This window comes from Dendropsophus ebraccatus, chromosome 2 (assembly GCF_027789765.1).
Source record: "Dendropsophus ebraccatus isolate aDenEbr1 chromosome 2, aDenEbr1.pat, whole genome shotgun sequence".
NCBI classification, from domain to species: Eukaryota; Metazoa; Chordata; class Amphibia; order Anura; family Hylidae; genus Dendropsophus; species Dendropsophus ebraccatus.
In genome coordinates, this window is record NC_091455.1 from 173,973,198 (window position 1) to 173,997,189 (window position 23,992).

The window sequence follows — 23,992 nt, forward strand, 5'->3', positions numbered from 1 at the left end:
ATGTCGTGAAATGACGTCACACACAGACACTATTAAAATGGCAGCCCCCTGTGCATACATTAGTTTGAATAAAAGACACTCAAAACCAATGTAAAAAAAAAAAAAAAAAATACAACACACCTATTTTTTCTTGTTACTTTTTATTAAAAAATTTTCAAAAATGTGACACTGTCCCTTTAAAGGGTTTGGCCACTTTATAGTAAAATAGGTCAGTACAATGTATTAGTAAGTGTACTCACTGTATATACTGACAGCAGCTCCCTGTGTACCTCATAGAGCGAAAATCAGACTCCCCTCCTCCAGGCTGGGCTGCCCTGCTTTGTTTTGTTTCAGTCCATAAAATGGCCAGCATGGAGGAGCATGTGACCATGCCCTGTCCACTGTGTTCTCCATAGACATATACAGGCTCAGTGGTGGACACTGGGGGCGGGGCCTGGTCACATGCTCCTCCATGTCAGCAATCTTATGGACCAAAACACCACAGAGCAGGGCAGCCCAGCCTGTATGAGGGGAGTCTGATATTGGCTCTATGAGGTACACAGGGAGCTGCTGTCAGTATATACAGTGAGTACACTTACTAATACTGTACACTGAGCAATTTTACTATAAAGTGGCTAACCCCTTTAAGGGATCGATTGAAATATTAAAGAGTAGGGAAAAAAAGAAGCAAGAACAGTTCTAAAGATGGGGTATTTTTACAGTTGAGTCAGTGTCATCACAGCTTGGTCATTAAGGTGTAGTATAAAGGATGTGAAAATGTATCTAAAGTTATGTTTGGAAAGACAGTGACTATTGGAATGAGAGCCTTGCTGCCCTGATTGATTTTTAACCCCTTAAGGACCGGGGCAATTTAGATTTTTGCGTTTTCGTTTTTTCCTCCTTGTGCATAAAAGGCCATAGCAGTTGCATTTTTTTCACCTAGAAACCCACATGAGCCCTTATTTTTTGCGCCACTAATTGTACTTTGCAATGACAGGCTGAACTTTTGCATAAAGTACACTGCAAAAGCAGGAAAAAATTCAATGTGTGGTAAAATTGAAAAAAAAAACACATTTTGTGTTTTTAGTGGATATGTGTTTTTACGCCGTTCGCCCTGGGGTAAAACTGACTTGTTATATATGTTCCACAAGTCGTTAAGATTAAAACGATATATAACATGTATAACTTATATTGTATCTGATGGCCTATAAAAAATTAAAACCATTGTTTACAAATATACGTTCCTTAAAATCACTCTATTCCCAGGCTTATAACGCTTTTATCCTTTGGTCTATGGGGCTGTGCGAGGTGTCATTTTTTTTGTCATTTTTATTAATAACACTTTTTTTTTTACTTTTACACTTATACTAGAAGCCCCCCTGGATACATATGCTGCAGAGATCCATGAGATAGGCACTCGTTTACTTCCAGCTGCTGCAGCCAGAAGTAAACGAATGCCGAGCCGGGGACGGCGCCATCTTGGAGCAGTCCCCGGCTGGCTTGAGTAACGGAGATCGCTCCTCCGGGACAACGTCCCGGAAGAGCGATCTCCCCACTAGACACCAGGGATGACGCTGCAAACGGTAATCGGATGCAGCTGTCAACTTTGACAGCTGCATCCCATTACTGTATTAGCGGGCACGGCGATCGGACCGTGCCCGCTAATACCTGCGGTCCCGGGCTACAAGCGGCACCCGGGACCGCCGCGCTTCAGAGCACGGCCGCCACGCGGCCCCGCTCTGAACGTCCTTAATGACCGCAGGGCGTAAATATACGCCCGCGGTTGTTAAGGGGTTAAAGGGGCACTCCAGCATTAGAAAAACATGGCAGTTTTCTTCCAGGGACAACACCACTCTTGTCTCCAGTTCTGGTGTGGTTCGCAATTAGGCTCCATTCACTTCAATGGAACCGAGTTACAAAACCTGAACCCATACTGGAGACAAGAGAAGTGCTATCTCTGGAAGTGGCCATGTTTTTCTAACACTGGATAACCTCTTTAAGGGAATGCTATAAATTGCTTGCTCTTGAGATCACTATTTCTTTACCTTATCTTTAGGAACCACACCCCAGTGGATGGTTTTACTGATTCCTGAACAATCCTACTATTAAAGCCTTGTAAGGACCTCCTCCTCCTTTCCACCCTATTAAGGGTTTTTATTAATCTTTTAACATCATTGTGTTGTATTGTAAGCACCACAACCACAATGTTGTTGTTTTTTCTTCTAAACCTGTTAATTTTGGCATCTTGCCCTCTTCTCTTCCCAGCTTCTACCAACCGAGCTTTCACAATATAAGCCAGGTATTCCTCCCAATCTAACACATATTATGTATGAGACTAAGCTATTTAAATTCATAACATCCCTCAATGTTTGACATGTAATACCCACGTTTTGCATTAAGATATGAAATAGGAGATTTTTGTATCTTGTTCAACAAATTTAATGCATGTCCATGAACATGCCGAGTTCGGCGAATAGCTGGTATGCTTTATCTCTGGCTTACAGCACTTTCTCTGAATTCAATACTGCAGGCGCAATTTAATGCAAACCCAATTTATGACTTAATGCTCCAGGGACCATACTGTGAGATTGTTACATTATTCTTTTCTAATCCTATTTGTGTTTTAATTTGCAAAGCCAGTAATGAAGTACATGCCCTGAATAGATTCAAGATCTTTCACTTTGTCTGTGACTCTGTTTAATATAATGTGTATCACAGTTCTCATTCCATACCCCGGTGGTCAGGCCGGGATTAGAGCTTCAATTCAACAAGTGGAGTCATTCAAATTGCACCATTATAAGAAATGTTTTATTGCCTATTTCACAACACATTCTTTAAGTCACTTGTCATTCTAAATGTATCGGTGTATGGAATAAATACAATATTGTTACTAGAATATTCATAATTGTTTGGCACACATGATTAAAGGGATGCGAACCTGCTGATAGGTGCCTGCAGCTGAATAGTTGGTGATTCAGGTGCTGCTCCTCTTGTTTTTGTCCACTGCGCCGTTTTCCAGTATTTTAATCAAATAAAATATGCAAATGAACCCGTTTGGTGCACCGGGGACGTTTCTCGGCCACTACTTGCACCATCTGTTTCTGTTTTCACCAGAACTCACACATACGTACTAACAACCCCATGTACAGCACTGGGCTGCTCCATGAGATCTAGAGACAACAGAGAAATGTCCCTACTTATAAATATATGAATATGCATAAGTAGGAGGCCGTACGAGCCAGAGGGTGGGCAGGATGGTGCGTTTGAGCCCCTCCCTCGAAACGTAGCGTACGCGTTGACATCAACTGTTTCCCAGAGGGTTAGAGCCTCGGTGGACAGAGACCTGCAGAGCACCGTGCTATCGTGTGAAGACCAGCTTGCATCTGTCCTAAACACTGTGGTGACTTTTTTCCTTTATTTGTCTTGAGATCATATTTTTGCCTACTGTTGTGGAATTGCAACATTTATATATAAAGAAAATATGTTTTTTGCAAGCAGCATGTTGTGGTGTCCCATTACTCATTCAATAGGATGGTGCACTATTTAGTTACAAGTACCTATCAGCAGGTTCGTATGTACCTATCAGCAGGTTTGTACAGCTGAACCTGCTGAAAGTTTCCCTATAAGGTTATTATATTATATGATTAGATTATAGATAGATAGATATCACTGGAATGTCACTGCATAGCAACTCTGCAGATTCCTTCTCTCCTCGGTCTATGTTATTAGCAGTGGGGTGAGCCCTAGAAGGCTGTCCATACACCTTCAATGACGAACAGCCCAACAGCCGTCAGTTATTTCTTCCGACCGGTTCCTGTCCCCCCAATACACAGGAATGTTCGGCACAGCCAAGCGTTACTGTATTCTATATGGGGAGGGGTAAGTTGCAGTGTGAGAGAGTTTTTTTTGCGGTATATTTCTCCTGAAACAAAGAGGACGGGTCAGATCCATAACAGTCTGGAGCAGCGGGTACAGCTGACTAAAGTCTAAGGTGTATGGGGGACCTTTACACTCATGGTTGCACCATGTATGTCCTCTTTTATATCCTTAATAGTTGCAGTGGTGTAAACAATTGGCTGCTGAGTTTTTTAGTTTCAAATGAACCTGTGGAGAAAACAGAACCCCTGACTGCTGAAATTGAAAGGTCATGGTGTGGCAAGATTATACCTAGAACTAGAGATGATCGAACATCGGGAATTTCCAAGTTCGATCAAACTCGAACCTTCTCGAACCTTTGTCATTTGATTCCCGATGTAATTTGATTCCTGTATCCCTATTTTCCAGGCGGTAGTCGGGCTGTCTCCACCTTCCCCACGGAACGGGAAGGCATCGGGAATCAAATCACGAAGGTTCGAGAAGGTTCGAGTTTGATCAAACTTGTAAATTCCCGATGTTCGATCATCTCTACCTAGAACCTGCAGGATTTGAAAAAGAGAGTTTAATCTCTCCTCACCCCTTGTCCTCCCCCTTGAATTGTGAAGGTTTTCTAGGCAGAAAGAGGATAACTCTTTTATCTTTTTTTTATGGTGATTATCATTTACTATGTTATGATCATACCTGGTAAGAATCCCTGACTTCTACCAATTGAGAATTACCGGGAGGGAGTAAAGGGAAAAGTATTTATCTTGAGGTTCTCTAATAGTGACCTCATATCATTCAATTCATTCTTCTCTATTCTGTTTCATAAAGACGTGAAGGTCACATTTAGGCTGGGTTTACATATATAAGTTGGCATCAGTTGCGTTTTTTGCCTAAAAACTGACCACTGTCACAACTGATGCCAAAAATGCATCAGTTGTGATCAGTTTTTCTATCCTTCCTTTCATTAAAAACCATCAGTTTCCATCAGTTGTCATCAGTTGCCATCAGTTGTCACAAGTTGCTCTCATCAGTTGACATTTTTTTTTCCAAGTATGTTTTCCTGTCATTTTCAATGAGATTTGCGGGGGAGCGCACGGGGGCTATATACTAATTGGGGGAGCTCACAGGGGGGCTATATACTACAAGGGGAGAGCACACAGGGGGGCTATATGGGAGGGGGAGAGCGCACAAGGGGGCTATATGGGAGGGGGAGAGCGCACATGGGGGGCTATATACTATTGGGGAGAGCGCACAGGGAGGCTGTATACTAATTGGGGGATAGCACTCAGGGAAGCTAAATATTACTGGGGGGGCAACAGGGGGGCTTTATACTACTGGAGGAGAAACAGGGGGGGGCGATATACTACTGGGGGACCAAGGGGGGACTATAGGGGAGGGGGAGAGCACACAGGGGGAGAGATGTGTTTATTTTGTGCTACTATTTGCCTGAACGCTGGATGCCAGAGCCAAACGGCATGCGTCCTGCCCGGCGAGGCATCCGGCGCTCTATTCGATTGAATTGGTGCGGCGCCGCATCACCGGAGCGGCGGTCCGCCAGGACGCTGCAAGATGCGTCCTAACGCACCGACGGTCCGGCGATGCGGCGGCCACTAGTTAACCGCCGCACATTTTGAATGATCCCATTGAAAACAATGGGATCAGTTCAATGATGCGTTTCCCTCCGGCGCCGGAGGGAAACGCCGCCGCACCGCCGGACATATGTAAACCCGGCCTTAAAGAGACTTCAAATAATGAAGGCAGAGGGAGTTTGTTTTTATATGTGAAGATTTGGATGAGTTAAAAATTCTTTTAGCATCAATTCTTATTCCTCTGCCATTTTCATCTCATGTTATTTGCTAAAAAAAATAGCCATATTTGTGAAGGGCAATTCTAAAGGATTAGTGTAATTTATATAAACATTTGACATGTCATGAGACCCATTGACATTGTGTGTTATACCTGAAACAAGCACACAGCAGCATGCTCCACTCCCCAGCCAGCTGATCACAGAAACGGCTCCATAAGCTATAAGTTAGGCCAAATCCTCTTATTAGTTGCATCAGACGTCTGTCCAGGGATTGTAGTGCGACAACCACTGCGCTCTTATCTCTTGACATGTCTGAACAACATGTCGAAAGTTTATATAAATGACACCAACACTTAAGTAATATATGTAATGAAATTTAAAGGACAACTCCGGCGAAAAATTTTTTTGGCTTATTTAACACACATTACAAAGTTATATAACTTTGTAATGTGGTTAAATACCCGGTCTGGCCCCCTTCCCCCACTTTCCGACCCCCGACCCCCCACCCCGGACGTTAAAGAATGTATACATTACCTATTACGGTCGTCACGGTCCTCTTCTCTGGTGTCGGGTGACGTCAGAGCTGGGGGGCGGTCCGGGTCTTCTTCCTCTTCGGCGTCTTCATTGAGAGTGAATGGGAGAGAAAAGGCTGCTGGTGCACATGCGCACCAGCAGCCTTTTTATTGGCTGGAGCGCATCACATGGCTTCCAGCTTGCTCAGCCCTAATTGGCTGAGCTTGCTGGAAGCCATGTGATGCGCTCCAGCCAATGAAAAGGCTGCCGCTGCGCAAGCGCACTGGCAGCCTTTTCTCTCTCATGGACCCGGAAGCAAGAGACATCGCTGGACGGCGGAGGCAGGTGACGGTGAGGCGGACGGCGGGCGAATGGAGTGGCGATCGTCACCGGAGGGATGGTGAGTATGGTGTCTGTGTGTGTCTGTGGTTTTTTTTTTGGGGGGGGGGGGGGTCCCACCGGAGTTGTCCTTTAACAGATATTGGAATCATGGAAATAATGTAGACAGTCTATCACAGAACTTGGTTCATTCAAGAAGTAGGACGGTTGGATACTTGGAAGAGTAATTTAAAGCTTATTTTTTCTTGATATTCAGAATCCTATCATTTTAAGAGGTAATTCCATTAAAGGGGTTGGCTACTATAGTAAAATAGTTCAGTGTACAGTATTAGTAGGTGTACTCACTGCACCTACTGACAGTAGCTCTCTTTGTTCCTCATAGAGTTAAAATCAGGCTCCCCTCCAGGCTGTGCTGTCCTACTGTGTTATGACTTTGTCACTAAGATGGCCGACATCCATAGGCATATGCAGGCTCAGTGTTGGACACTTGGGGCTGGGCATGGTCACATACTCCTCCATGTCAGCTATCTTATGGACAGAATCACCACAGAGTGGGACAACACAGCCTAGAGGAGGGGAGCCTAATTTTAACTCTATGAGGTACACAGGGAGCTGCTGTCAGTAATTGCTGTGCGTACACTGACTAATACTGTACACTGAACAATTTTATTATAAAGTGCCCAACCCTTTTAATAAACAAATATTCCCATGTATATTTAATGCAGTATAGTGCAGTATTCAGGATATAAAATAGAGCAAAATGTCCTTACAAGAATAAAACTAACCTTATAATGTTGTGCAAACAATAGGCACAACACTAGTAGGGCTTAAATGGAAAGTCCGCAGCCAGGCATTCAGTGTGCAGCCGACGGCTCCCGTCTCGATGCCGCCGCTCGAAGTCGCTGCACGTTTCGGCGACGTGCTGCGCCTTTATCAAGATCCACGTGCGGCAGCACGTCGCCGAAATGCGTTGCTCAATAAAACAAGTTATTTTAATAATACATTTGGTACCAGAGAGCGTATTCTACAAGTCCAGCACCTTGGCTCTATTAGCTATCTACAGTCCTTTCTTCCAGTATATTTAATGTAGCCCACCACATTGTCTCATCACACACCTGTTTGGAAAACATCAAGTGAAGAGAAATCTCTTTACAATCAACCTTTATTGGACTGAGGTAATACATGACCACAAGAAGATTTAGAAAAGTAATGGCTTTATTATTCAGTAAGGTTACAATATAGCTTTCATATAAATACATTCAAGACATATCTAAGAGACATCTTCCAAAGGGAGATAGGGAATTTTATATAGAACAATTTCCTAAGACAATAGACTGAAAAGGAATCGGAATAAGTGGAAAAAGTGGGTTGAAAATGATTCTCAGAAAAACAGGACTGAATAAAAAAAAAGCAAAGAAGAGACCTAAGTCCTTCTAGCATGAAAAAGTAGAAGTGTTTTATAAAAAAAAATAATTTTGTACAAGTTAGTAACTGATTTTTTGGCCAAACTAGTTGGCAACCAAGATACACAGAGGAAGATCCCTGTTATATGATCCTAGGAAGGTCACATTTGTTATGAGAATCACTCAACCCTGGAACAGTTTACCTGCTATTATGAAAAATTATATTAATCGACGAGGGATTATACTAGTGAAGATCTGAATTACTTAAATAAAATCAATTCGCCTTCCCTAAACAACAAGGAGATTGAATTTCTTAAAGCCCCCATCACATTACAGGAATGTGAGAAGGTATTGGATTGATCTAATAAGAAGGCTATAGGGATAGATGGAATTCCATCTGAAGTTCTAACATATATAGAGATATACTTTCATAAAAACTATTCCAGACATTTTTCAGCAGCCTATGGGCAATTTTAGCTAATATTTTAATAAATGTTATTTTCCTCTGTTTATTCCCCTGTTCTCCTTGGTTATAAAACCTTTAGCCGCCTCAATAAGGCAGTCAGAGGAAATGGGAGTTTTTTTCCTTTGTGCATTTAAAGTGTACCAATTATAAGATATATAGATATAGAGATAGAAATAACAAAAGCAGCAAATATATAGTAAATGATTGCCTTATATATACTGTCAGTTTTTATTTTAATATTTTAATATTGCAGCTCCAGCTGTCTTCTTATTGTACTGCTCATGCTACTGCATTTCACTCTGAGCTGGTGGGCGGACCCTTAGATCACTTAGTTTACTCATAAGCACAGATAGGTCCCTAATAATTCTAAAACATAACTTTTACTGATATACTAAAAAGCACAAAGAAAATCCAAACTTAAACCTTGTGAGAAAACCTCCACCTTATAAAAAACCAGGCATAAAGAGCCCCATATACGTATTAATACATGCCACATATAAATACATACATGAATACACACAACCATATAAACAGTAAAAACCGAAGTGTGTAGTGTGTATCCACCTGTAGGGCTAGAGATCACGGTATAGATAATGAGACCGTCTAAATTAGGGAGCACCTGACCCTAAGGGTCCCTGTTGGGTGCACCACAACTAGCCCTACTCGCTCAGGGACTGTCGGAGTTATCGACCTAGAAAGGGCGGCCCCTGCCCCGTACTAATACTACACCACTATCCCTATATTACCCCTACCTAAGCTCCCGACACAGTGTTTCATACAGATAATCATCAGGGGAGTACAACATCTCAAAAGGGTAGGGAACAAAAATACCATGTACCGCTAATCACATAAAAATATTGCGGCGGTACTGAAAACAATGGCGTCCTGAGAGTGCTCAGAGACGCTCACTCACGTGGACCTCGGGTCGTCCATTGCATGCAGGGCTAAAGCGTATGGCTTGCAACTTGCCCTGTTTCTCGTGGAGATTTAAAGATCCGGCTTCAACCAATTCAATGTGATTAGCGGTACATGGTATTTTTGTTCCCTACCCTTTTGAGATGTTGTACTCCCCTGATGATTATCTGTATGAAACACTGTGTCGGGAGCTTAGGTAGGGGTAATATAGGGATAGTGGTGTAGTATTAGTACGGGGCAGGGGCCGCCCTTTCTAGGGCGATAACTCCGACAGTCCCTGAGCGAGTAGGGCTAGTTGTGGTGCACCCAACAGGGACCCTTAGGGTCAGGTGCTCCCTAATTTAGACGGTCTCATTATCTATACCGTGATCTCTAGCCCTACAGGTGGATACACACTACACACTTCGGTTTTTACTGTTTATATGGTTGTGTGTATTCATGTATGTATTTATATGTGGCATGCATTAATACGTATATGGGGCTCTTTATGCCTGGTTTTTTATAAGGTGGAGGTTTTCTCACAAGGTTTAAGTTTGGATTTTCTTTGTGCTTTTTAGTATATCAGTAAAAGTTATGTTTTAGAATTATTAGGGACCTATCTGTGCTTATTATTGATTTGTGTTTGGTCTGTTGTTTTCAGTCCCCTATTAGGACTGTTCAGTGATTATTTGCACTTAGTTTACTCAGCTGCAGCAGTGCTCAGGGGCGTATCAGGGGCGTGCACATCTGCTGGCCAATCAGCATTCATCCTCAGAGCAGAGGGACAACTGACCTGCATTTGGTCTCTTATTATTGCTGCTACTAAAGACTAAATGGCCTTGGTGATAGATCTTCACAGTTTCCCAGTAAGTGAGACACCTAGTGGATGAATTAATTATATTGTATTTCAGATAGAAAACATCAGACCATCAGCCGGATCGTGACGTGTCAGCACCAGAGATCCCAGAGCCTGACGAGAGTCCCAAAGCCGGTCCCGCCACTCACTGTGGGCAAGGAGAGAGGTAGATTAGAACTTGTTATCAAATTCCCCCCTGCCGCTGCCCGATTTTATAAATTGCTGGACTTCTCCTTTTACTATTTTAATCACTGATCTAAAATAAAATAAAAAAAGCTAAAGAAATTTTTTTCCTGCACAAAAAGTGGAATGACAAAGTATCTGATTACATTGGGATTGTCAACCCCATGTGCTACAACAAAGGTTGACAAAACATGGCACCCCACTTATGGGTGTAAGCAAAGTCATTTACATTTTTAATACACTACTAAAGTTTCTTTTACTGTCTTGTCCTTTCAGTAAGTTAATTACCAAAACTGTTTGAGCCTTCCTGGGATTAAACCTTTTCGGTTGATTTGAGGTGAATTGCATTTTAATTTTGGCTACTAAATTACTGTGACTGCACTATTAAATGTGCTCTTAAAAACGTTTCTGCGTGTTTCTCAATTACCCACCTACCACATTTGCCTTCCGGTGATTAGGTTTTTTAAGAGCCTGTTTTCTAATGAATTACAATGAATTACTACATCTTCAATGGCCTTATGAGTAACAAATCTAGCTCAAGGAGTGACTTTGGCCTACAGCATGTTTCAGGAGTTTAAAGGTGTCTTCATCATGCTCAGTGCCTGGTTTTACATATGAAGAATTAATGGTAATTGTACAGACATAAAAACTTTCTTTATCATTAATTAAGCCCAAAAGGGCAATGTCTGCATGAAGCCTGTTGGTGTGGCTTTCCTCTTATACTCCAAAAATGAAAACTGTTGGATTCATTTATTTCAGGGCTACTCTGCTGAAGGGGAATTCTTAGGGCCTTATTAGATGGCTTAAGCCACTATATTAATAAGAATCAATGAGTTTAATGAGTTTATAGAGCCAATGACTTTGCTGCCATGACTTGTCGGCATACATCCCTTACTACGCAGGGAGATTGGCAAAGATGTTTTGATGGGTCAAAACAACTCAATCAGCATTGACATTTGCTGGCTGACTGCTAGCCTAATAATCTCCCTGTGTAATAGGGGCCTTACATGACCTGGCGCTGAATGTTAAAGGTGTATTCCTATCACAGGATAGGGTATAATATGCTAATCAGTGAGAGCCTGACCACTAGGACCCCCACCAATTCTAACAAAATTATCCCATATTATGAATGGAGTAAACCACATGCACATATGCAAGGCTCAATTCATTCTGTATGGGGCTTCTGTACATTGTGAAGCTCAATGTTTGGAAGTCCCATAGACAATGCGATGGGTACACCCTTTTATTACTAATTTTTATCAGTATCACAGTATCACAGTAAAGTACTGCTATTTAGAGTTTTATAACTCTATTTGCACCTATATTATTATAGTATACTATTTGCACCTGTACTTAAACATGGTTTAGCAGGGTGTTTTTTACACTACAAAACAATAAGTGGTGAAATCAACAGAATGTATGACTTAAAGGAGAAGTCTGGTATTTTTTAAAAACCTGCAAGGGGTGGGGGACTTGGTCACAATTACTCAACTCAACTCTCCTCGTACCCCCAACGAGCCCTGCCAGAAGTCATTTTCCCCCGAGTTGTGATAATGTCAGTGACTGGAGCAGCGTCCCAGTCCATCAGCTGGGTCATGGCGTGGACACCCCAGAGATCTCGGAGCCTGGTGGGGGTCTCACGGCCAGTCCCGGCACTCACCGAGGGACCGAGGAGAAATAAGCTAGTAATTGTGATCAATTGTCCCCTCCCCCTGCAGGATGCTGGGTTTAAGAAAATGGCAGACTACTCCTTTAACTACACTGATACTATGGATGCCTATTTTAGCCCATAAATGTAATGTAGGCCCATATATATAATTTGACCCTTACTTTGTACCTTGTAATTCAGTATATTGACACTGTATAGGTTAGGCTCTGTTCAAACTGCCATCAAAGGCTCCATTCCGAGCCACCATCTGCAGTCCCAGCATATTTGGTAATATAAAGGGACCAAACCTCAGTTCTCACTGTTGAGCATAAGACCCAAACCCAAGAGACTTCATTTAAACCTGTCAGATTTCATTGTAAGTGGTAATATAGAGTCTTTGAATCTTCTGCCTATTGACTCTTCTTACATATGGAGTCTTTTTTTCCTCTGATTTAAAAAATATATAAATTAACACAATATACATGTGTAGGTAACATGTGGAAAGGGTTAAATATTTTTTTCACAGGACTGTAAATAGGGCATTCAGCTATTTTTTCCCCTCTCAATGAAGGTCACTGTAACTATTGTTAACGGTGAAGATTCATAGAGCAGTTTTAGAAATACATTCGGAAGTCTTTTACAGCAAAGAAATAAACTATGTTTTTGAGTGCATTATGTATGCGTCTCGAGCTGCAGCCTGTTCATTACTTATTCTGACAGTAAATAGGGGCAGCTGTATATGCAAAGTACTCGCTCAAAACAGGTGCAGCTATAAAAGTTACAGATGGCATCAGTGAAGATGACTAACCTTTAGCTGTGATGACAGCATATCTCTTGTTTTTTATGCAGGAGAAGTACAGGAGAGGTGACAGTACAACAACACAGGCTATGTAGGAAATCTGCATATCTCATACTTCACTTAATCCAGGTTCCACAAGACCTCTCTACCTCTGCCATGAGGCTAAAGACATTCTTCAGGAGTTTCTTTGGAATCTATCTGAAATGCTACCATTAGAATTCTGTCGACTGTTCTTTGATTGCTCCGTTCTAACATTCAATATTTTTTTTTTAATTATTAACATCCATAAATAATACTCTATTGTCTGAGCTCATGTTCCATTGCAAGTTGTTATTAAAAATGTGGTTCAACTAACATAACCATACAAGAGGGACACACTCTGCATTCAGAAAGTCTTCACATCCTTTATATTTTTTACATTTTGTTATGTTTGGCCTTGTGTTGAAATAAAAAAAAAATCTAAAAAATCAAGTTTTCCATAATCATTCTAAAAAAATCAGTACTGTGTGCGCTATACAAATAAAAGTATTATTATTATTATGTGAACACTAAATGTTAGAAAACTTTGCTAAAATATTCAAAAGGAATAGCTCAAATATTCCACTGACAGACTGTAACTACCTTTTTTTCAGTACTTCGATGAAGCAATGATTCCAGCCTACAGTCTTTTTGAATATGATGCCCCAAGGTTTATACACCTGGATTTGTGATTTTTTTGCCAATCTACTCTGCAAATCCCCTCAAGCTCTGTCAGGTTTCATGGGGACTGTCGGTGGCAGCCATTTTTAGGTCTCTCTAGGATGTTCAAATAGGTTAAACTCGGGGCAACTGAGGCTCATTCACAGAGCTGTGAATGAGACAGAATGCTTAGAAATTGTTTAATCAGACTAGAGAATCTTCTTTCTTATAGTCTGAGAGTCCTTTCGATGCTTTATGGAAGCTCCAGACAACTTTCATGTGTATTTTATTGAACAGAGACTTCTTTCTGGTCCCTGTGCCCTAAAGCCCAGATTAGTGGAGGCTGCAGTGGTAGTTGACCTTTGTGAAGGTTCTTCCATCTGCACATCTTTGAAGCTCAACAAGAGTGTTCATTGGATTCACCTATCTTACTAAGATTTTATGGCCCATTACTTAGTTTGGTAGAGCAACCAATACTATAAAAAGTCCTGGTTGTTTCAAACTTCTTTTATTTATGAGTTACGAAAGCCATGGTACTCTTCAGCAATAACTTTCAGTTCAGTAGAAATGTTTATGTATAGAGATGAGCGAACCGTGTTCGGGTTCGAGTCCATCTGAACCCGAATGATCGGCATTTGATTAGCGGGGGTTGCTGACCTTGAATAAAGCCCTAAGGCTATGTGGAAAACATGGATACAGCCAATGACTATATCCATGTTTTCCAGACAACCTTAGAGCTTTATCCAAGTTCAGCAGCCCCAGCTAATCAAATACCGTACGTTCGGGTTCGGATGGACTCAAACCTGAAACCGGTTCGCTCATCTCTATTTATGTACCCTTCTCCAGATCTGTTCCTCCTCATGATCCTATCTGAGCTCTGCAGACATTTTTTTCACCCTCATGGCTTGGTGTTTGCTCTTATATGCATTGCTAGCTGTCAGACCTTATACAGACAGGGCTGTGTCTTTCCAGATTTTGCCCAATAAAATGTACCATACCGTAGGTGACTCCAATCAAGGAGTAGAAATATCTCAAAGATGATCAATAGAAATTGGAGGCAACAAGAGCTTAATTCCATGTGTCAAATTTTATTATTTTTTTTTTCATTTTTAAAAATTTCTAAAAATTGTAAAATTATGTTTTCACATCCACATTATGGGGTATTGAATGCAGATCGATGTGGGAAAGCTTGATTTTTTTTTTTTTTTTAAGCAAAATGGGAAAAAACGGTCTTTCCTGCATTGTACATAGTGAAGCCATGCAGTACCAGACGGACGTTCTTCACTTCTGCCGAATTCGGATGTAGGCGCACTAACAGGGGCAGCTAGCGATCCTATGTGTATACATTCCGGCCGGGATTCCCTCTAGCTGCAGCACAATGTAAGTTCAGTATTAATCACGGCCATTGTTGAAAATCGGCAACAACGGCCGTGATTAATACTGAACTTACGTTGTGTAAACATAGCCTAAAAATGATTTGTATGACAAGCTGTTACATTTTTCATGAAGCATAAACTTTACTTGTTGGATTGACAAGTTGCTGTCCCCAGATTAGTTATTGATTGAGTACAAGTGCACTTTGACAAAGTTAAATGTACTCAGAAGCCAAGATGCAGGATGCGAGAAGCCAAAGGATCAGATGAGGAAATAGTCAGAGGATGGGCCAGGACGCAGAATTAAGAGGAGAACAACATAAACAAGGTGACAAATCTAAGGACTAAGATAAAAGCCAGGGTCAAGATCAAAGTCAGGTACTATACAGAACACCAACATGTATCCTAATTCACAAGCATGGAACGTCTTGCAGGATTACCCTTACAATAGTACACAACAGTGGCGTCGCTAGGCAGTTTTATTCGGGGCTCATGCCCCGAATAAAATGCCTGCTGCCCCGGATCTCTCTTGCCCCGCTCTTGTGAGCCAGATGTGGCTCTTTTGGTGGCCGCATCCGGCTCGCAGATTGCCGCTGCTGCTCTCCTCCTCCTCACCTACTGGCCGCCCGCAGCACCCGGACACGCTCCTCCATCCAATCAGCGGAGACCGGGAGTGTGGGGCCGCTGTGGTGGGCCGTGGTGCACGTATCCAATCAATGCGTGCGCCACGGCCCACCGCAGCGGCCCCACGCTCCCGCTCTGAGCTGATTGAGTTGTAGGAGCACCTCCGGCCGCTACGGTAGGTGAGGCGGACAGCAGCAGCCGCGATCAAGAAGGAGGTGAGCAGGCACGGGGGGAGAGAAACGGGCGAGAAGCACAGGGGGAAAGAAGCAAGGGGGGAGAGAAACGGGAGAAAAGCATGGGGGAGAGAAACGGGAGAAAAGCATGGGGGAGAGAAAGAGGGGAGAAAAGCATGGGGGAGAGAAAGGGGAGAAAAGCATGGGGGAGAGAAAGAGGGGAGAAAAGCATGGGGGAGAGAAACAGGGGAGAAAAGCATGGGGGAGAGAAACAGAGGAGAAAAGCATGGGGGAGAGAAAGAGGGGAGAAAAGCATGGGGGAGAGAAAGAGGGGAGAAAAGCATGGAGGAGAGAAAGAGGGGAGAAAAGCATGGGGGAAAGAAGCAAGGGGGGAGAAAAGCATGGGGGAGAGAAAGAGGGGAGAAAAGCATGGGGGAGAGAAAGAGGGGAGAAAAGCATGGGGGAGAGAAAGAGGGGAGAAAAGCATGGGGGAGAGAAAGAGGGGAGAAAAGCATGGGGGAGAGAAAGGGGAGAAAAGCATGGGGGAGAGAAAGAGGGGAGAAAAGCATGGGGGAGAGAAAGAGGGGAGAAAAGCATGGGGGAGAGAAAGAGGGGAGAAAAGCATGGGGGAGAGAAAGAGGGGAGAAAAGCATGGGGGAGAGAAACAGGGGAGAAAGCATGGGGGAGAAAAAACAGGAGAGAAAAACGGGGGAGAAAAGCATGGGGGAGAGAAAGAGGGGAGATAACCATGGGGGAGAGAAACAGGGGAGAAAAGCATGGGGGAGAGAAAGAGGGGAGAAAGCATGGGGGAGAGAAACAGGGGAGAAAGCATGGGGGAGAGAAACAGGGGAGAAAGCATGGGGGAGAGAAAAATGGGGGAGAGAAACAGGGGAGATAAGCATGGGGGAGAGAAACAGGGGAGAAAAGCATGGGGGAGAGAAATGGGAGAAAAGCATGGGGGAGAGAAACAGGGGAGAAAAGCATGGGGGAGAGAAATGGGGGAGAGAAACTCAGAGGGCCCGGGCCCCGGATGTTTTAGGGCCCTAGCAACGCCCCTGGTACACAAGGTATGAAATCATAAGTGGTCATATGTTCTGATGGCAATCTGATATCATTGGCGTCTGGAAGTAGGAAGCAACAAGCAACATGACAATGTCAGAGCAAGGATTGGTGAGTCAGGCTGCCTTTTTGTCAAGGCAAGTGAATAAATCTGGAAGCAGCTGCCAACTGGGATCTGCTCCCGGAATTACGTGAGGTAACACCAGCTGTATACAGAATAGAAAAAAGTCTTCTTGATCTGGACTATCTGAGAGGATTTAGGGGGTGTTGATAACTTCATCATTGGGATAGATTAAGTGGAAGCTTGCTTTTATGTGGCCTGGGTGGGAAGTAATATGAAATTACAAGTGATAAATTGAGTACTTTTTAATTAATTTAAATAGTAAAATATATTGGGATAGACAGGGTGGTTACCAAAGTATGGTAATATTCAGACCAATAAAATCACATAAACGACTTGTTCACACTAGCAAGCACATCTCTGAAATTTGAATGAGTTCAACATTCGGTCATCTCATTCCAAATTACATTGGAGCCGAAGAAATTTCTAGGGATCATTTAACCTCCCTGCAGGAGGAGTGACTGGGCTGATAATAGAGCATATATAGTGTTTTCATATCACAGCAAAACGATTTCAGCTTGAGCTTAGGAAAGTTACATCTAAGATTCCTGAAAACTGGAGCCGTCAATCTAAACAAATAAGTAAATGTTATATCAATATCTCAACTACAGCTGCAAAATCCTGTCCATGACATTGTGACCCATAACGTGATTTTCTTTGGAAACTCCTAAACTTAACCCTATGACACCCTCTGCATTAAAACACCCACATACTGACCTCACCTGATCCCCCTGCGCTGCAGCTGGGAGATCTTCCAGTCAATGCTCCTTTGTTGTTCATGCTTCTTCTGATGATGTCTCACCCACTCCCCGCTCTGCTTTGTGATTGGCTGTCACTGGAAGTAGAAAAAAGAACACAGAAAAAGCGACCAGAAGATCTCACAGCTGCAGCCCCAGGGGAGCAGGGGGGGTAAGTATACACGCAGTTGTTTATATGCATGTGGAGGCATCAAACTAAGGATAGGGTTTTCGGGGAAAACCTCTTTAATAATGGTCATCTATAAAGAGAATGAATTATCAGAAAATGTAAAATTATTTAAAGCGAATGTACCATCAGGTACATCACTTTAAGATTTTTACATCAATAGACTGGCGTCGGTACGGTCAAGTTACATTTTCACATCTGCTATTTCGGTCCGCAATTGACCCATTTATTTGCATGGCCCCACTCACATGCCTGTAGGTGTTACGGGTCCACGGCAGGGCCATGATACATGCATTAAAAAATGCTGGCAAGGCCCTAGAATGGACCACAATTGCGGCCCGGAATATCATACACCTATGAATGGGTCAGTGCAAAAAGTAGTCACCTTGTCCTGGGCTGTAATCATGTCTTTTGAGGCATGATTGACACCACAGGCTTGAACACATACCTGAAAGAAGCACACCTTACTAGCTGTGGTGTATGAGGCCAAAGCACATCTTGCCGAAACCATTGAGCATCCACGGTCAACAATATTTTCTCCTTTTGGGCAAGCGCCTCATTAGGTGTGATTACAGCCCAGAACATGATGACTACTTACCCCAATGACTACTTGCAGGCAATCTGCATACAGCACGTGGCAATTATAATAGTAATTTTCTTAACACTTATGAATGGGGCAAACATGGTAGAAGATATTATGTTTTGATTTATTATATGTTGACGCTTATTGCATGTACCAAATCTTAGTCACCGGTTCCCTTTAAAACCCTGATTCCTCTGCAATTCAACCATTCCAGTAGAAGAACATGCGAGTATTCCCTTAGATTTATGCTTTAATTCCCCTGTAATGTAAACATATCCAGAAGATGGATTTTTGGTTATGTATTATATTTATACATTATGTACATCTATACCTTTTGTATCCAAGACATCTAACCACAGGCCAGCGCTTAAGAATGCTTTATAGAGCCCCCCCATCTAAATGAGAGAATATCTACAGCTTTAAAGAATGATAATTGTTTAATCATAAATATTTTAATGTATTCAGGAGCTGGTAGCATTCAATGACCGTGTTAAATGACAGTAATTACCGCAGTTTTATTACAGTAGTAATTCAGCAGCTTCTCTTTCGTTTCCCTTCTCTTATTATACACACTTTGCTACTTTTAAGGACATTTATGGCTCTAATATTTTAAAATGGCTTGTTTATTTGCGTAGGAACGGTTCCAGAGAATGTCAACAGAATGGAAAAGGGTGGGAATAAATGCGCTGCTTTCCTATTAAATGAAGAATATTACCCTCTTAACTAAAGCAAACAGAAAATATTCATTATGTATCACCTCTTCACAAGTAACATTCTTAAAATGCTGGGAGGAAGGCAGTATTTATTGGAAGACACTTGTTACATGCCAGCTTTTACTATATGTCTATGCGTTGTAGCTCATGCCGTAAATTTACCTAATGCCTAGTGTCAATATTAGACAGATAATATAAGCATTAGCCACTTCACTTAGTTTGTAGTGACATACGATGCTTATATGTGTTGTGCGAATATTAGAAAGGATGGGTTATGGAAATATTTAAAGGGAGATTTAATAACACTGTAAAAAGGAACGCTGTGTAGTGATCTGGTATTAAGAAGGCCAATAAAATTTTTAATAAATAATGGAGCTTTCTTTAGAAGACTTTGATCAGTAAAATCTTATTGACTGTTATAAATTAAAAAATAATGTTGGTTTCCTTTTTCCTTCAGTTGTTGACACATTTACTGCCTGGATACAGCTGTCATCATTTTGGCAACCACCTTACTCTATTTGTTGTTTTCTGCCACCTTCAATAAGTGTCGGCCAAAAAATCATTGGTTACCAGTTATCTCTCCTATTCTCCCCTAACACATCAACATTTAGCACAGCTAAAATAAGCTGATGCCAGGTATTGGCAGTGGCTTATCTCTTTTAGAACAAAGGGATTGAGCAGTAAAATTCCATCATACCTTATCATGCCAACAGTGTGTTCGGACGACATCAGTATGAGGTGTATGGAGAGCTTTAGTGTACCGAACATGAGGATGTGACCAATAAATGTAGTGCAACATAATTGTGTATCAGCAGATGATATTGTGTGCTTAGACCAACATTTACCTAATCTATATGACTAACTCAAAGGAGCTGACCCAAATGGACACCAATTGTTCACAAATCCTATTAGGGCATATAAACACCATAGAGGGGGTTCAGTGGTCAAGACTTCCAACTATTAGCTAGGACAAAGAACTGTTACATAAGTGAACAGGCGGCACTCACCAATGCACTCGAATCCATTTATCGTGGATACAATCACCAATCAATATTCCTGGGAGACAAATGGATTGCAGCTGCGTTCCACAGACGATGGCCCATTTTACGCAACTTGCGCTTTTGCCAGCCTGATCTGTGATTGTATCCACAATAAATGACTATTCAAGCGCATTGGTGAGTGCCGCCTGTTCACTTATTTACCTTCTACTACTGCAATCTCATACTTGTCCCCTATCCTGTGGATAGGGAACAAGTATTTTTACATTGGATGACCCCATTAAAGCAATTTATATTTTAATCACATCTTCTTTTCCATTTGTTCCCTGCCTGTAGCTAAAGAAGAACCAAGTTAATTAATAGCTTGGGGAACACCAATGCATTGTGTTACTTACCTTATTTACAGTATTTTAATGGTATGTAAAATAGTTTACTTATATGATTACTCCACAAAGTGCTTAAGCATTTGATTTATAAAGGTAAAAATATAAAATAAAGTGCTATGATCACACTAGACACCAATTAATTGCCATATAATGCTAAATGGAAGGTTACTGTTTAAGTAAATGATTATCAATTCAGCTAAATATGGAGCTCTGCTGAGTCAGGTAGATACTCTGTTCTGTTCATCTGGGGCTTATTCTGTGTTGTCTCTTGTCAAGAAATAGCCTTGAACATAAGGTAAATTCTGCTTTTGCATCTGAAATTTTGAATGCTTTGTTCCTGACTATGAGAAAAAAATATATAATTTGCCACGAGAGGCCACGCAATGCTTATTATGTAAAATATATGATGATTGCACTGTATATAGATGATGAATGTGTAACATTGCCCTGTGCCAACCTCCGTAGGCAGGGTGTCTTGTAATTCTCACCTTACTGGTGTGCAGTGCCTCCGGCAAAATTTAGCTATGGATGTACAAATACAGTGGGTATTCCAATTCTACCAGAGGTCCACTCAAGAAACCCCCAATTTAGCTCACGATAAAGAAATACAAAGGAAACCATTTGGAATATTTTTTATTTTTTTTTTGTAACGAGGTCAGAAAGTGCACATTAGTATTATAAAATCTGTAAAATTGCCTGTTACAGATCTTTTTCTAAAGAATAAATTTCAGAACAATAATGCAAAACAATCTACTCCTTATTGCAGACAATCTAACTTTGTATTATAACTTGACTTGGGGCTACAACAGATATATGAATGCAAGATGGAGTAGGGGACTGAATGTTGCGGCAAACTAGTGTACTGTGAATGACTCTTAGGGCTCTTGATAATATGCAGAGGTGATGCTGCTCCAGGGCTAGTTTTCAGGATTGCCCAATAGGCCTCTCTGTACTCTTGGCTCAACTCCCTGTTTCCTCCCTGATCCTCCACTTATTTGAAGTATATTTCTCATTCCCAAGGTCCTTCCCAACAAATTAGTCTTTTCCTCTGCAACTCTTCCTTCTTCAGGTTGCAGAGACATACAGAGGCAAGAGATGCAAGGAGCTTAGTCCTGTATACATCCGTAAAAGAAGTGCCGATGCCCGCTGTTGTGTGCTGATGTTTGACAGTTGCAGAATCCGATGAACAACATCCCTCCTCTTTAGGAGTTACAAATGCAAAATTGCCCATCTGTTTAACTCAATATAACCCACATGCATGGAGCCCACTATGGAGGGGCTTTGTTTGTTGACTTATGATACTCCCAATTTAGAGCAATATTTTTGCGTCAAATTTTATATAAATCCAGCAAAAAATATGACCTCTTAGAAGACTATGTGAATTATATGTGACATCATACAAGCATGTGGTGAAGAAGGTAAAGACTGTGCAACACTATTAGAATGTGTAGGTACTTCTTATTTATTATTACGGTAACAATGAAATGTTGAAATGACATATCATTAATGGGGGCTCTATTACAATAGGACCTTCCTGTCATACTTTGTACATGGAATGTGGTTATGGCACAGTTCAGCTAGTGTGCATGTTACTTTATCATATCTTTAATGTTTTCAGAGATGTTTTTCATTTGATTAGATTAGTCACTAAACAACCCATGTTCTGTATTACATGTTCTTGGTTTCTTACCACTAGTTTATATACATTACAGGGAAGCCTCCTTGGCAGATATAGCCGCGGGGCACAGGCAGCAGTAAAATATGATGCAAAACAATTTCACTTCCTTTATGCATTCTGGTGGCATGTACCCAACAAGTAATCTAATTGTCCAAAGTTGAAGTTGCCGCTGTCACCGCTTGACCTTTGTACAATACTGTTCATTAATCCTGCCTTTGATATTCATCCAATGAATTAATATACATTACTGCAGCTGAGCTACAGGCACAATGGAATATCACAACTTATTATGGAATGAAGCAAGGATTAGGAAAGCATAGGGTCATCCATTTTAAAACCATTTTATAAAATACATTAACAATAACAGGCTTAAGAAAAATATCAGTATTATAATTTTCTATAGCACTAATTCACTCAAGACTGAAGACAATAAAACATTTTTAGACAATGGAATAGATGACCTAATAGGTCAAACAACATGTCTTCTTTGAACGGTTTTCCCACTTCTCATCCAACTTACTCTTCGACCCTCTGCAATCTGGCTTTCGCCCCCCACCACTCCCCTCTCACCAAAGTGGCCAATGACCTGTTAACTGCCAAACCCTCACACCAATACTCTGTGCTCCTTCTCCTTGACCCATCTTTTGCCTTTGAGACAGTCAACCATTCCCTCTGCCTACAAACTCTTTCATCCCTTGGTGTCATCAGCGTTGCCCTCTCCTAGATCTCCTCTTACCTCTTTTACTTCAACTGCACTTTTAAAGGCTCCCACACCACCTCATCTCCTCGCCCCCTCAATGTTGGTGTCCCCCAAGGCTCTGTCCTTTTGTCTGGCCTCTTCTCTTGTCCATCTATACTTTAGGCCTAGGACACATCATAGAATCCCACAGCTTCAAGTACCACCTCTATGCAGATGGCACTCAAATCTACCTCTCTGGTCCAGATATCAACTCTCTGCTATCCAGGATCCCAGAGTGTCCATCTACCATATCTTCCTTCTTCTCCTCCTGCTTTCTAAAACTAAACATGGACATAACAGAACTAATCATCTTTCCCCCATGTCTCTCTACCCCCCATCTAATCTCTCAATCACAATGAATGGCTGCACTCTGTCCCTCATCCCCTAAGTCCACTGCCTTGGGATCACCTTTGATTCTACCCTCCCTGATTAAACCTTCTGCCACCCTCACCTCAAAAAAAAATCCCAAATTTTCTCAACCCTGACTCAATAAAACTATTGGTACATGCTCTCATTATTTCCCACTTGGACTACTGTAACAACCTCCTCTCTTGCTTCCCTCCACTCTATCCTTAACTCTGCTGTCCGACTAATCCACCTCTCCAATTCCTCTGCCTCTCCCCTCTGCCAATCCCACTACTGTTTCGTACGCAAACTCTGATCCTCCAATGACCTCCTCTCCTGCTCCCTTCTTGTTTGTACCTACCACAACCACCTCCAAGATTTTGCCTGACCCTCCCCCATACTCTGGAACTCACTACCCCTAGACATACGGCTCTCATCCACCAGCAAGACTTTCAAAACACTTTGACTAGCTGCCCTTTACCTTCTGTCTCCCTTCCTTACCTTGAAGATGGTAAGCCCTTGCAGGCAGGGTCCTCTAGCCCTATGTACCAGTCTGCCATTTATCTTATTCATGTAACCTGTTTGATTTTGTAATGTTCTGTTTGCCACTCCCTATCACTTGTATAGTGCTCTGAAATAAAGGGCGCTTTAAAAATAAATAATCATAGGTCATGTCTGATCAATGTACTCAAAAATGAAGATTTGCAGGGGTAGGCTGTCTCCTTTTGCAATGTTTTTTGGTTTTGCAACACATTTACATGGATGAAGTTTAGCTGCAGGTGTGTGGCCTCTCATGGCTTGACAGAATTACTAGAATTTATGCTAGAAATTGGCATAAATCTATGTTTTA